This window comes from Mesoplodon mirus (assembly GCF_964341445.2).
Source record: "Mesoplodon mirus genome assembly, chromosome: 14".
NCBI lineage: Eukaryota > Metazoa > Chordata > Mammalia > Artiodactyla > Ziphiidae > Mesoplodon > Mesoplodon mirus.
Window position 1 is genome coordinate 83,611,893 of NC_138990.1, and position 16,045 is coordinate 83,627,937.

The following is a 16,045-nucleotide window of genomic DNA, read 5'->3' on the forward strand; positions in this document are numbered from 1 at the left end:
AACCCGGGAGCTACTTGACCAGCAGCGAACCCAGGTAGTGGTAGAGAGAATGATCTGGAACTGCTCCGAACTCCCATTTCCAAAGGTTTCCCCAAGGAAAGGGAACTCGGCTTTTCTCAAGGGAGAAGTGCAACTACGGGGAACTTTGGGGTACGTATAGTGCTGAGAGGGAAACGAAATGTGCCGTTCTGATTTCACTTTCCACTTTTCCGGCGTGAGAAAGTGCAGTGTCGCGGGGAGGAAGCTTTGACTCTCGGCAAGAATTCCGGCCGCGGTGGGCGCAGGGCGTGTGCAGGAGAGGTCCCGGGGCGCGGCCCTCCGAGGGTGTAGGGGCGCCCGGGCACCGGAGACCTGGGAGTCCGACTGCTTCGACTCGAGGGAGCCCGAGCGGGGCCTGGCGGGGCCGGGCAAGCTGCGATCCAGGCTGGGGACAAAGCCGAGAGCGCGACGCGCAGTGCAGCCCCTCCCCGGGCGCCAGGCGCGGCGGTCCTGGCCCTGGCGTCCAGGTGCGCTTCGCCCGCGTAGGCTTTTCCGGTCTCGTGGGCAGAGAGGGACAACCAGGAACTCGGGCTCAGTCTCCACCCCGAAGCGGGGCGGGTCCGCCTGGGATAAGACCTGCTGCCCGGCCCCGCCAGGGTGTGATCTCGGTGACCGCAGAGAAGGAGCGCTGTCTCGTCTCGGCCCCAGGGGTAAGGGGGTCCCGGGCTCCGGAAGGGGTGCAACAGCCCGGGAAGGCCTCGCGGGGGTGGAGGGTCCGGCGCCGCGCCGCTCCCAGGAGGGGGTGCCCGCGGCCGGCCTGCGGGCCCGCCCGGGCAGGCACAGGGTGGAGCGAGCCGGACTCGCTCCGGGTGGGCAAGGGAGAGGCAAACGCCGCCCTTATCCTTCCAGGAGGACCTCCAGAGCAGCTTATGCAGCTCAGGATGTACACCAGTTAGAGACCACCGCAGTTATTTATTGAGTTCATGTACCAAGCACGGTGCTGGATTTAGGCATTACAAACAAAGGATTGAATAATATTCCCTGGAGCTGACTCAGTCCAACACCCAAGTTTTGCTTTTTTAATTCTCTCTTTACTCCGTTTAAGAAACGTACTCCTTTCTCCTAGTCTCTTACCCTTTCTCTTCGTGTGTACCTTCCTCTCTGCACAATGCCTGGCACATGGGAATCTGATATTATTATGAGATCCATGACCTGAGTCTGCCGATGGCACAGCCTCACTCTTTAGTCATGGTTTTAACCAGCTGGAGACTTCGGGACCAAAGAGGTTATTGCTTTTCAACAATCTGCCCAACTTTAAGTGCTTCCCAAATTGATGCAAGTCTTCTGTAAGCTGTTGGGAGCATGTGGGTCCTGAGTAACCCACAGCTTTCATGAAAAGTGGGCATCTGCTCTCTCCAGCTGACAGTGGGAAGAATGAAGAGGGTCCCCCCCCAATGATCCATCCCATTGTCCATCAGTTCTAGAACCCTCCACCTCCTCCTTACATTGCAAGTAAATCTCTTGATAGGAAGCCCTCGCTCTTTAGTTGCCCGGGAATTCTCAGATGACAGAGGTGGAAGAGCAAGCAGCAGAGGAAGGGGACAGGGATGAGGAAATGGGTAACCATAGCCGCCCAGGACCGGCTGACTTCCCAGAGCCCTTTCTGGCCAAGGCCGGATACCCTACATCAGCTTAGGTCAGATTTCTATTGCTTTGGGCGTACACGTGCGGGCACAGACATACACACAACTACTGGATCAAAGGTGTCTGTGAATTTCCCGCCTAGATGTTCTTGCATTTGGTTAGGGATAATTTTTCTCTGAAAGCTATTTAGAGGGTAACATTGCAGTCAAGTCCGAGCACACCAGCCCTCAGTATCTGTAGGGTGAGAAGCCGCTTGGTCATCCTCAGACTGTATCTTGGGGCCCATTTCTTTGCTTATGTCTAGCCGCTCATTTGTTTCCCAGCCTTGCTCATCTGCTTGTAGACTAAGCCTACTCTTCTCCAAGGGAGGTGGAGGTGAGGGGCAGGCACCGGGATAACAGACCTTGTTCCAGGGAGTACTTGTAGCTTCAGAATAAACAAGAGGGGGAATTTTCCTTGGGTGTCAATTTTATCCAGGTATTTGAGGATAAAAACACTTTTCATACAAAAACAATTGCAGATATACTTTGTAGTAGGATTCAAATTTTAGATACCTTCTTCGTATAAAACAGACACTTGTAAACTTTTTGCCTGGGCTTTGGGCTGCAATGTGACCCAAACCTAACCTTTGGGAGTTTGCTTTTACTGCAGTTAGGGCTACTTATGGAGGCAGTTTGGTGGATGCTGCAGTATCCTCCCTGGAGGGACTTTGAGTAACAGCCGTGCTAGGTTACTTGTTTAATCTTTACTTCAACCTGAGGCGGGGTTATTAAGCTTGTTTTACAGAAGAGGATCCCGAGGCTCCAAGTGGTGGTCCTTAGTCAAGGTCAGACCCTTTGCAAACAGATTTAAATCCAGCTGCTGGATACTAGAGCCTGTTCTCTTATCCTCTCTGTCCTACTGTGGCTCTGTCAGTGCTTGGTTCAGAGTGGTTTGGCATTTGGATTCGTGGCTTCCTGGCTTATTAACTAAATCTTGACCAGTGTTTTTCTTTGCCTTTTCAACTTTCTTCTGGTCAAGCTGATATGTAAACCATGGTGGGAAGAACTGGACCTGGCAGTAGTGTGGGGATACAGGTGAATGGCCCTAAATTCGGGAAGGGCTTGGCTTGTGGATGAGGGAATAGACTCACTCTTTGTGGCACTGGGCAGAGCTGGACAGGAATTTTGGGATGGCAGGTTCTGGTTGGACTTAAGGAAGTGGCTTTTGAAACCCGTAGGCTGGGTGACTTTGGAGCTGCCGGGAGTCTCTCACCAGAGATATCTGGGCAGAGGCCGAACAGCCCCTTTCTGATGGAGCTGGGAAGGGGACAAGGTCAAACTAAGATGACTTCTAAAACCATAGTTTCCAAACTTCAGGTACATCCCTCTGGAAGCTTGCACAGCACACAGATTCTTGCCCCAAAAGTTCTGATCAGTATGACAGGATGGGACCCAGGAATCTGCCTGTCATTGGTTTTATTGGGAATAACTTGTTAGTGTTCAGTTATGTTTGAACTGGACAGAGAGCTTTGCTGTGGGAACCTGCACCACCACCTTTGAAGAATTTATTTTAAAGGTTCAAGATGCTTGAGGTCAGTAAATTGCCATTCTGCTTCTTAGTCTGGACTGCTAGACATAAAACTCATGTGGAATATTTTATCCACAATCAGCAGCAAGGATAAATTGCAGCCAAAGGCCAGACTGTAAATAACTCTGGAAAAGACCTTCACCTTTCCCCCGTCAACATCATTAACCCTTTAAGGCCTGGATATAACACAGCATGAACAGCCTGACTTGAAACAGATCAGGAGGCCCCATGAGTGGACTTTTGTCAAGTCATCAGAAAGACCTCCCTGCCCAGTCACTATGGATTCAATCCTCTGGGTTAAGGCACTCACTTCCCCCCACCACCCAACAGGTAACATTAAATTATTACCAGGAGCTGGTGTAGAGGGGCCCTGTGGTGAATGGGAACAAGTTCTCCTGATTCATGTGTAGTGGAGCCATCTCCTCTGGAGGAGGTCCTTAGTGGACACAAGCCCGGGGGGATCAACAGCCCCCAGCACCTGCCTTCTCACTCCTCTCCAAGGGGCTCAGGAAGGCATTTTCTGGATCCTGCTTAGCTTCAGCTTCTGTTATTGCTGCTTTTTTGATGCTGTACAAGGACCCATTGACTCACTGGTTCTCAATCTTGTTAGAGTCACAGACCCCTTTGAAAATCTTTTCTTGTTTTATTTATTTATTTTTATTTTTTGGCCGTGCCACACAACATGTGGGATCTTAGTTCCCCGACCAGGAACTGAACCCGTGCCCCCTTCAGTGGAAACGCAGAGTCTTAACCACTGGACTGCCAGAGAAGTCCCTGAGAATCTGATTAAAGCTACAAATCTTCTCTTGAGAAGAATAAACATGCATTTGACATTTCTCCATACAGTCTCAAGGGGTTTACGGACACCCTTCTAATCCCAACCGTGGATGCCTAAACATTGTGTTAAGAATTGCCCTGAAATTTGGCAATGTTTCTCAAAATTTTAAAATCCATTTACTTTTGTTCCATCAATTTGAATACTAGGAATTTATCTTAAAGATATACTTGGACATGTGTGTGGAGACGTGTACAAGGATATATACATTGCAGCATTGTCTGTAGCACCAAAAGTTTGGAGACGATCTAAATATCTATCAGTAAGGGACTGGTTAAGTTATGGAACATCCATGCAGTACAATACAGTGCAGCTGTTAAAAAGTGGTGCAGGTCGATAGGAACAGATATAGAATGATATTGGAGATATATATATATTTAAAGCAAAATACAGGTTTACAAGATATGCTAACATTTCTGTATATAAGAATTGTGGTGGCTATTTATATTCTTAGGTACTTGTTAATGCATAAATACTTCTGAAAGGATACACAGGAAAATTATGACTGCCAATGTAGTTGGAGGGAGTTGAAGTACTTACAGACTTATCAACATATACTTTTTGGTACTATTTGAGTTGTTTTTTTTAATCATGTTCATGTATTGTCAGCTTTTTAAAACAGAGAGTTACAGATAGCACCTGTCCATTTAACACTGCTTGTGAAGAGGGAGAATGAAACAGAAATGAAGAATATACAATTATCAACTTTCCCAACCTTAAAATTAATATATGGTCATATACTTTCTTATTTGTATACAAAGAGCTAGCATGGAATGTGCTTTGGTTTCCAATGAGATGAAGTAGAATCGCTCATACATTTCATTTGGCTATACTTTAACTGGTTGCAAAAATATTGTAAGGTGCCTTGACTTGCATGGTGGGGAAAGTTCTGCATTTAAATGGTCCAATGGTTCTATGTATTTTTAGCTGCAGGAGCAGAGAGAGGAGGTAGATGGGATAAGTCACAGCTTGTAGACTAGATAGACCTGCTGGGGCAGGGTGCTTTGTCAGAGAAAGTCCTCACAGTGATATCAGGTCATGGGCACTCAGAGACCTGGCTTTGGCTTCAGAGCCTGGACCTCCTTCTGCAGCTCAGTCTGTGAGGTCTCTGCCTGTCTGTAGGCTGAAACCTAGTGTCCCTATGAGCCTGACCCTGTGCCAAACACCTGGCATGTTATTTAAAAAAATTTTTTCACCTGTGTTAGGTGGGTCCTGCTAATGTCGTCTCCATTATACTGATGCAGAAACTGAGGCACACAGGGATTGAGGAATTTGCTCGACATCACATACTGACAAGTGGTCGAGCCAAGATTTGAACTTGGCAGTCTGATTCTGTCTCCGGTGCTTACTACTCTGTTATACTATATAATGGGTTAAAAGTGGGGAATCAGCGTGAGAAGGCAGGGCTGGTAGATTATGCTGACTACGGGGTTGGACTTTTCCAGAGGTAAAGGGGTAGAGGCTATGTCCAGACCACTGGTCCAAGATGGATTTGATGTCGCCTGGGTCATTCTAAGTAGGCAGGGAGTCCCAGCTGTTAGGTGAGGAGTGGAGCAGACATTCAACGAGGATGCTGTGCATCAAACGAGGATGCTGTGCATCCAACGAGGATGATGTGCATCAAACGAGGATGCTGTGCATCAAACGAGGATGCTGTGCATCAAACGAGGATGATGTGCATCCAACGAGGATGATGTGCATCCAACGAGGATGATGTGCATCAAACGAGGATGATGTGCATCCAACGAGGATGCTGTGCATCCAACGAGGATGATGTGCATCAAACGAGGATGCTGTGCATCAAACGAGGATGCTGTGCATCAAACGAGGATGATGTGCATCCAACGAGGATGATGTGCATCCAACGAGGATGCTGTGCATCCAACGAGGATGCTGTGCATCAAACGAGGATGCTGTGCATCCAGCGAGGATGATGTGCATCCAACGAGGATGCTGTGCATCCAACGAGGATGATGTGCATCCAACGAGGATGCTGTGCATCCAACGAGGATGATGTGCATCAAACGAGGATGCTGTGCATCCAACGAGGATGCTGTGCATCAAACGAGGATGCTGTGCATCCAACGAGGATGATGTGCATCCAACGAGGATGATGTGCATCAAACGAGGATGCTGTGCATCCAACGAGGATGCTGTGCATCCAACGAGGATGATGTGCATCCAGCGAGGATGATGTGCATCCAACGAGGATGATGTGCATCCAACGAGGATGCTGTGCTGTGTCATGATGCTGGTGGTACATCCCTATGGGAGCAAGACTTGGGGCAGCATCTAGGGGCAGGAGAGGCAGCTCAGCACCTCAGAGAAGGGTCTTCAGGGGGTAGGCAGGATGTCAGTGACCCCCGCCAAATGGAAAAAGGTTCATTCATTTATTATACAGTGTGACATATGCTAGATATTCAAGGATAAAATACCCAGACCCCATCCTTAGGGAGACAAACAAGCAAATCAACAATTTAAAAAATCGTAAGATTGCATGATAAATGATTTGATACACTATGCACAGGCTGCCATAGAACTGAGGGGGTATACCTAACTCCATCCTGGGTGGTCAGAGGAGGCTTCCTGGAGGAGGAACCATCCTGGAGGTGGGCTAGGAGAAGAAGGGCTTATGGCCCTCAGAAATTAAGGCCATTCTGTAGGCCCATGGGAGACAGGACCAATTATTGGGGGATAGGTCTTAGAGAGTCCAGGGATCCCATAGTACAAACTGCTGGCCTAGGTTATAAATCCCTGTTTTCTTTTGCATCTGCTTAGCACAGTTATGTGATAAATGTTTTTAAATAAAAAGGAAGCTCTGGGTACCAGGAAGGAAATCAAGGCAGAGATTCAGCCTTGGAAACACAAGACTCCCTGCTTCCCTGCCCTACACTAGGCCAACTCTTTAAGGTTTGGCTTGGACATAGTCTTCATCCCTGATTGGCTTAATCTGGGTGAGGGGTCTCCCCTGGGTGCTCCTGTCTCCCTGTGATTCCCCTACCACAGGAATGTTCACACTTTTGTGCCTGATTACAGGCCTGTGCCCTCCCCTCAGCTTTGAGCTCCTCTGAGGGCAGGGCCATGTGCCCCCCGTCCTCTGGCCCAGTGCACAGTAGGTGCTCACCAAAGGGATGCTGAATGAATGTGCTATTTTTCATGGCCTGGAAAATTCAGTCCAACCTCCAAGCCCCACAGAACGACCCATTTTTGAAAATGACTGTTCCAGCCTTTATCTCTACTCTCTTCATGTCCTTAAACCAGCCCAACTCCACACGTAATGCATTTGACCCTTGAACAACTCGGGGGTTGTTCACTTCCTGCCCAGTTGAAAATCCACGTATCACTTTACAGTCCATCTGCTTATCCTTGGTTCCCAGTATCCTTGGTTCTACACTCGAGGATTCAACCATCTGTGGATGGTGTACTGGTGCAGGAGAATTTAGTGAAAAAAGCTCAGGTATAAGTGGCCCTGGGGAAGTTCAAGCCTGTATTGTTCAAGGGTCAACTATACTCATTTCCAAATAAGTCTTACCATTCATAGTCAGAGCTGAGGCTTCATTTTTACTGTCTTTGCCTACAGACCTCTTTGCTGTTTAAATCCTGTCTGTCTTTCTAAGCTTTAATCAAATGAGAGCTTTTTGACTCTCTTGGGTGGTGGTGGGACGACTTAGTCTGTAGTCTCTCGCTACCCTGAAGGTCTTATAATAGTTGCCGAGCACTGCTTTGTCATTGGATTGGTTATATACCTGTTTTGTTTCTCTTACTAGCTTACATGCTCCTTGAGAGCAAGATCTTCTTCATCTCTGTTTCTCTCACAATGCCTAGTACCTGATTGGGGCAAAATAACTATTTAAGTAAAGACGATGAGTGCCTGCCCACACAGCAAGTGGCAGTTTTGGAATGGGGGGGTCTCATGCAGGGACTACCTAAATGAGAATCAGGGCCTGGAACTGGGTGTGAGGAGAATAAGCAGGGGTACTTATTGGAACTTGAGTATATAAGGTCTTTGAGCCCCACCCAATATTTACTGACTCAAGCTCTAGAGTCTAGCATCGCCCAAATCCATTTTTCTAAACACTCCCTGAGTGATTTTCGTGCACACTAAAATTTGAGGACTTTTCCCAGGTACCGTTCTAGGTGCTTTACCCTCTGTACTAATTAGAATCTTTTTCAAGCCCTAGCTCCAGACGCCAAGTCCTGACATCATCCAAGGCCAGAAGGAAGGAGGAAGTTGGTAGGCTGACTCGATATCTTTTTTAGCCTGGGGGACGCTCTGTCTCCAAGCCCCTTGGCAGGCTTGCCTTTATTTCTCCTTGGCCAGAGTGTGTCACATGGCCACTCATAGACCATTGTGGCGGTTGGAATGGGCTTGCCTTGGACCAGTCATTATTTCTTCCTGGGGCGTCTCACCTTCCTGGTTTACCAAACCCAGTCTGTCAACTCATGAACGTTCTCTTAATGAGGAAGGAGGGTATGATGGGGATTGACATTATTGCTAATCCTGACAGAAATCCTGCACAATAGACACAACTATCTCAGATTTATGCCAGAATAAACTGGCTCTCATAGTGGGGTTGAATCTTGGAGCAGGGACTGGAGCTCCGCCCTTATTCTGGATTCCTAGCCTCCTACCTCCAATGCTGAATGTCCTCCTTTATAGCCTAGACTAGCACTCACATGTAGGAAGAGACTTGAATTTGGAGTTTCACAGATCTTATAAATTAACAGATCAGGCCTGCCAGAAGTAAAGCATGTTTGCAGTGGGTGGTTTTGAGAACTCTGCTGTTTAAATAATCTTTGCCAAACGTATTTCCTGAGTCATATTTATGCATAGCTATGCTTGTATATATTAAATGGTGTTAATGTTATGATACCCCCCGCTTCCATTAATAAAATTTTGCCTGTTTTTCCCCCCACTACCTTATTCTTGATGGGGAATCTACACTTATAAAATGCCCATGGGATGGTTTAGGGACCATTTTAGGCATCAGTAGTTGGAATCTAGAATCATTACTCTAAAGCAGTGGTTCTCAAATTTGAGAATGCATCAGAATCACCTGGTGGGCTTCTTAAAAACTAAATTGCTGGGCCCCAGCCCCAGAGTTTTGGATTCTGTAGGTCTGAGGTTGGGCCTGAGAATTTACACTTTTAACAAATTCTCAGTTGATGGTGACGTTCTTGGTCTGGGAACCACACTTTCACAGCCACTAGGTTGTATGAACTTCTTTTAGGTTGAAATACTGGTCTGGATTTATTGAAAAGATAAACGTCGTGGGATTTTAATCATGCAAATGGCGCCTTCTACCTTTTTCAGGTTCTTTTGTGCTCCCTATTAAAGCTGCCCTGTGACCTCCCCACCAGAGCCATGCTTTGGGTGGACTGGATTCCCAGGGTTTTCTGTACTTCAGTGAATTTGGGGAAGGCTTATTCCTCAGAAGTGAGAAGATGAAGTGCTATCCACACACCCTCCCTCCAGGCCAAGCATGGTTGTCTGGGCACTAAAGGTGGCCTTAAATATTGGTCTTAAATTCCTGCTTTTACCTTAAGAAGGAATGAATTTCTGATATGTGTTCAAACATATTGATAGAAGAACTTTGAGAACATTATGCCAGGTGAAATAATCCAGACACAAAAGAACAAATATGATTCCACATATAGGAGATGCCCAGAAAAGCCAAATTCAAATTCATTGAGACAGGAAGTAGAATGATGGTTAGCCAAGGCTGGGGTGAGGGGGGAATATCGAGTTATTATTTAATGGGTACAGGGTTTCTGTTTGGGATGTGGTGATGGTTGCATGATATTGGGAATGTAATTAATGCCACTGAACTGTACACTTAAAAATTGTTAAAATGGTAAGTTTTGTTGTGCATATTTTACCACAATTAAAAAGAAAATCATCCTTCATCTCTCTTCTCCCAGTGGTGTGCTGGAGCGTTCTTGTATCAGTCCATCAGAGATGGTTGTTAAATGTTCAGAGGTTTTGCAAGCTGATTGTTAAATATAGCCACGATTTAAAATTCAATTAGGGCTTCCCTGGTGGCGCAGTGGTTAAGAATCCACCTGCCAATGCAGGGGACATGGGTTCGAGTCCTGGTCCGGGAAGATCCCACATGCCATGGAGCAACTAAGCCCGGGGGCCACAACTACTGAGCCCGTGTGCCACAGCTACTGAAGCCTGCGCTCCTAGAGCCCTTGCTCTGCAACAAGAGAAGCCACCGCAATGAGAAGCCCACGCACTGCAAGGAAGAGTAGCCCCCGCTCGCTGCAACTAGAGAAAGCCCGCATGCAGCAACGAAGACCCAACACAGCCAAAAATAAATAAATAAAATAAATCAATTTTAAAAATTCAGTTAAATGAACTTAGGCGTAAATACATTGCATTAAAATAGACATATTTATAAATAAGTTTTATGTATTTATATATTTATTTTTAAATAAGTTTTATTTAAAACAGCCCATCACTTTCCAATTATTTTACTACATTTTACTATTATATATGGTCTCTTATGTCTGTGTGGTGGAAATACTATATAATGGTGTAATGCTGTCTACTTATTCCCAGCTCCAAGTTCAGTGACACCACATAAGTAAGTTGAAATTGGTCATGTTGGAAATATTTACACCAAAGAAATGGAGACAAACCAGGGGTTTCTTTCCCTGGAGAGCCGGCTGTTAGTTTATTAGCACACCCCTGGTGTCCTCATGTCTCGCTGGTGGAGCAGGGTTGGAGTAAGCTTGTAGGGATAAAGCACAAGCTACTTGGGATCTTCCAGCCAGACTTTCTTGAATTGAATTCTAGCTGTTTCCAAATAGCCATGTCATTGGGTGTTTTCCCCATGCCTAAAAAAGAAGACGTGATGGCTAAGTTTAGTGGGTAGGAAACTGGATGAGTCATATAGTAAGCGAGTGACTTTAACCTCCTGGGCAAGAGTTTCCTCAAATGGAACATGAAAGGGGTGGGAGAAAAACTAGTAGAAATAAAATAAAGCACTTATTCTAGCAATGGGGAAGAGAGACTTTTTAAAAAAGTTTTCATTATGGACTTTTCCCCACATATACCCAAAGTGGGAGAACAGTAAAATGAAGCCCCATATACCTGTTCCTCACCCAGCTCAACAATTATCAACATTTCACCAAAAAAGAGACTTTTCTAACCATTGAAGTAATAATAAGAGGGAAGAGTACGAAGGAAAGGACGGGAAGAGTACAAAGTACAAAGGTATGATTTACAGTTTTTCTCTCGAATTTTGACTGTACTAAAAGGAGAATATGAAATTGGAAAGATACATAATAAATTCTTGATATAAAATATTAAATTTTATAATATATTCATAATTTCTAGAAATGTGTTAGAGAAGCAGCAAGATCCCAAAAATGGGCAAAAAATGCAAACAAATAATTCACAAAGAAGGATGCAAGTGGAAAAAGAGAAGAGAGTGTTCCTGCTACTCATTCAAAAAAGCAAGTTAAACCAACGGTAAGGTTCAATACTATACCTCCTAAATATTAAATTATAAATAAATAGTAAATAAAGCAAGCAAACAAGCTTATGGCTGGCTGGGATTTGGATATCCTTTTAACTTTGGAGGACAACTGGAAATATAATTATCAGATATCACAAGGAATAGGTCAAAAGAAGAATAAAATCTACAATGCTAACTCTAAAGATTGTAGTCATAGCATAAAAAAACCTGAACAACCAATAGTAGAGGGACATTGAATAAGTTATATCAATACAGTGGAAGAATATAAATTTAGTAAAATAATAAATATGATTGTGTAGAATTAGGAAAATTAAGAGGAGAGAGTAGAACATAAAATGATATACACACTGTGATTACAACTGTGCTAAAAGGTTGGAACAAACAGAAGTGAAAGTTGATGGTAAGTTTACATTTTTTTAAATGACCTTTTCAGTGCTTAAAGTTGACTTAATAATTTACAAAATAAAATCAAAGGGGGAAATAGATGTGATTACTTAAGACCTTATAGTCTCTAAAATTCTATGAAAGTTGATCTTTTCCATTTGTAGGAAAGATCCATAATTATTAGCACTGCACTGGCAAATTCTGCCTCTGCCCACATTCTCACTGGGTTTGGGAAACAAGTTTATCAGACCATGCAGGCAACTTAAATAATAACAACTGGAGAGAAACAGAGGTGACAAAATTAATGCTAACTATCCTGGGTCCATACGTCATTGTTACAATTACAAAATCCTGAGGTTGCTAAAACAGAAATAAAACCAAATAATAAATTTTCTGCCATGTACATTTTATAATAAATAAAGGTTATTTTTTAAAAGCTACCCAGTATTTTCTGTTTTATCTTTTCTGTGATCTCTTAAGGTGTTTTTAAATTTTTTTTTTTTTGGCTTCGTTTGGTCTTAGTTGCAGCATGCACTGGGGTGGTTGTTGATGCATGCGGGATCTTTCATTGCAGCTCCTGGGCTTCTCTCTAGTTGTGGTGCGGGGGTTTTCTCTTCTCAAATTGTGGCGTGTGGGCTACAGAGTGCGTGGGCTCTGTAGTTTGCAGCTCGCGGGCTCTCTAGTTGAGGCGCTGTGAGCTCAGTAGTTGCGGCGCATGGGCTTAGTTGCCCCGCGGCAAGTGGGATCTTAGTTCCCCGACCAGGGATCAAACCCGCGTCCCCTGCATTGTAAGGTGGATTCCCTACCACTGGACCACCAGGGAAGTCCCTCTTAAGGTGTTAATATTAGATTTTTTATGATCTCTGCAGATAGTCTCCATGTCTTTTAGAAGGACTCCTGCTGGAGGATTTATTTTTATGGGGGAAAAAAATAGTTGAATCCAAACAGTAGTGAAAAGAATATTATTTAGATGTGATTTGGTAAGCCCTCTTAAATACACATGAGTGTTTTAAAAATAAAATCTCTTGCCATGGGACTTCCTAGGTGGAGCAGTGGTTAAGAATCCGCCTGCCAATGCAGGGGACACGGGTTCGAGCCCTGGTCCAGGAAGATCCCGCATGCCACAGAGCAACTAAGCCCATGCGCCACAACTACTGAGCCCGCGAGCCGCAACTACTGAAGCCCGTGCGCCTAGAGCCCTTGCTCTGCAAAAAGAGAAGCCACTGCAATGAGAAGCCCATGCACCGCAACGACGAGTAGCCCCCGCTCGCCACAACTAGAGAAAGCCGGTGCCGGTGCGCAGCAACGAAGACCAAACGCAGCCAAAAAAAAAAAAAAAAGTCACTGTTTTTCAAAAGTAAATTTCTTATAAAATTAAATAAAAAAAAAATCTCTTGCCACTTGGGAGGGAGGAAAAGGGTGATCATAGAAAATTAATCTCAGCCTTGATGTGCTGAATACAGAATATTTAAGCCAAACTCTTTAGTCTCAAAGGATTTCTTGATGTTATTATGCTAATCATTTTCTCCTCCTATTTAGAATGTGTTCTTCTGCCAATGGTTCCCTGAATGTTTCTTATGAATAATTAAGTGGGTTATTTTCAGGGATAAGCTTTGCCTTTAAATATTCTGAGGCTTTTGTTCTTTTGTCATAGACCCATAATGTGTTTTTCTTTCTTTTTTTAACAAATGGGGAAATTAAGGCACCAAGAAGATAAATAATTTTCTTGGTGAGATCTAAAAGAGATAATCTGAGATAATCATTCACGTAAAGTGTTTAGAACAGTGTCTGACACATTATAAGTGCTCAACAATAGCTATCTCAATTATTATTACACAAGGTATGTAATAGAAATATAAAGTGAGACACAAATGTAAGTTTGAATTACCTAGTAGTCACATTTTAAAAAATAAAAAGATACAGGTGAAATTAATAATATCAATTATCTTACCCAATAGATTCCAAGTATTATCATTTCAATGTATAATCAGTGTAAGAAATTATTAATGAGATATTTTACAGGATTCTTTTCATACTAAGTCTTAACAAACCGGTGTGTATTTTACACTGACAGAACATCTGAATTCTATTGCTGAAGTTTCATCAGACATACTTGATCTGTATTTAGATTTAATAAAGTTTAGTTTTCATGTGGATTCACATACTCACATTATTTCAACCATACATAAAAGTTTTCCAAAAAACTTAAGTACCAAAAAATAATTTTCCTGTAATATTTGCATCCACATTGAAAAAACTGGTTCATCTTTTTTAGAATTGATTTGACTTTAAAATGAAAAGCATATCACTTTATTTTTTTATTTTTTATTTTTAAGAATTATTTATTTATTTATTTACTTACCTACTTATTTTGGCTGTGCTGGGTTTTAGTTGTGGCATGCAGGATCTTTTCAGTTACAGCATGTGGGATCTAATTCCCTGACAAGGGATGGAACCCAGGCCCCCTGCATTGGGAGTGCAGAGTCTTCCCCACTGGACCATTAGGGAAGTCCTAGCGTATCACTTTTAAAACTGCACCTGTCCCAGTTAATTCACTAACTCTTATGCCAACTGAATCTCTTTTTCCTTACTGTGCCAGTCATAATGCTTCTGCCTCTCCACTCAATTCCACATCAGTAAGCTGCCTTCATTTAAAATTTTTAAATGTGTCCATAGCTATTTTTTCACATTAGAAAATGTTTTAATTAAAATAAGTATTTAAATTTGATTACAAAGTTTACATAGATATCACTGTAATTCATGCTGTCTGCAAGACATATTCAAATAAACACATTGAAAATGTTCAATCAATCCTTAGATAGTATCAGTCAAAGTGAATCAATCCGTTGACACCAAGGGGATTGGCGGTATGATTAGATGTAAAACTAGAACAGATGCAACGTGCCTGACATGCGCACTGCACAGCGCAATGGTTAAAGTGAAATGTGACCCCATCAAAACGTTGCAGCTGTGTGTTATGGAAAAATATCTTATACTGCCTCAATTTAAAACTTTAAACTTAATTAAAATTAAACAAAATTTAAAGTTATTTTCTCTGTCACACTAGCTGCATTTCAGTTACTCATAACCACTTGTGGCTCGTGGCTGTGGCATTGCACGGCACAGGTATAGACTGTGTCTGTCAAGGATAGGGTGGACGGGACACTTTGGTCCCATTCTGTGCACCATTTGTGTTGGCATCAGCTTTTTTTTTTAAATTTATTTATTCATTTAATTTAATTTTTTTTTTGGCTGCATTGTGTCTTTGCTTGCACCCAGGTTTTCTCTAGTTGCTGAGAGCGGGGGCTACTCTTTGTTGCAGTGCTCAGGCTTCTCATTGCGGTGGCTTCTCGTTGCAGAGCACAGGCTCTAGGCGCGCGGGCTTCAATAGTTGTGGCACACAGGCTTCAGTAGTTAGGGCTCGCAGGGTCTAGAGCTCAGGCTCAGTAGTTGTGGCGCGTGGGCTTAGTTGCTCTGCGGCATGTAGGATCTTCCTGGACTAGGGCTCGAACCTGTGTCCCCTGCATTGGCAGGTGGATTCTTAACCATTGTGCCACCAGGGAAGCCCGGCATCAGCTTTAAGCAGGAGAGAAGGTTGTTTGTACAGTGCCTGATCGAATTCCCACCTCTAGCTGGTTTTCTCTTTGTTTCTTTCTGCCTCTCCGAGGTAGCATCTTTTCCTACCCACAATGCCCGGTTCTCTGATATATAAATGATGCATTTCCACCAGGGTTCTTTTCACTGGTCACCTTTCCCTGCCTCTATTCTGCCTCTTGTCTGGTTTGGGGATGAATAGGGTGAGTTAAGCGTCCACCTCACAGCTTCTCAACTCAGGTGGCTGGGCTGGGCTGTGGTTTTCTGGATGGATCCCCACATCAGACAGCTGATGGGGGTGTGTAACCCGTCTCCCCACTATCTCCCTCTCTCTCTCTCTCTCTCTCTCTCTCTCTCACACACACACACACACACACACACACTCACTCCATCTGCCTCAAGTTAGTTTCAGTTCCTCTCAGCTTCTGACATTGTCTCATGTCGGTCCTAGAGCTTTGGGTTTTGTCACGGAGTTTCTTCCATTGCCTCCCCGTGCCTTCATGAGTTTTTTTTTTTTTTTTAATTTAATTTAATTTTTTTAAATACAGCAGGT

General features: G+C 43.9%; 1 protein-coding gene across 2 annotated transcripts in view; it reads left to right on the forward strand.

Moving 5' to 3' along the window:
• Positions 1-561: 561 nt before the first annotated feature.
• The window catches only part of ANXA4 (annexin A4), a 75,860-nt gene continuing 60,376 nt past the window's right edge, over positions 562-16,045 (forward strand). The window contains exon 1 of one of the 2 annotated variants that reach the window (XM_082643358.1): positions 562-689. The gene's annotated coding sequence lies outside the window, so the exon portion shown is untranslated. The remainder of the gene's footprint in view (positions 690-16,045) is intronic. The other variant, XM_082643359.1, reaches the window with a different exon arrangement.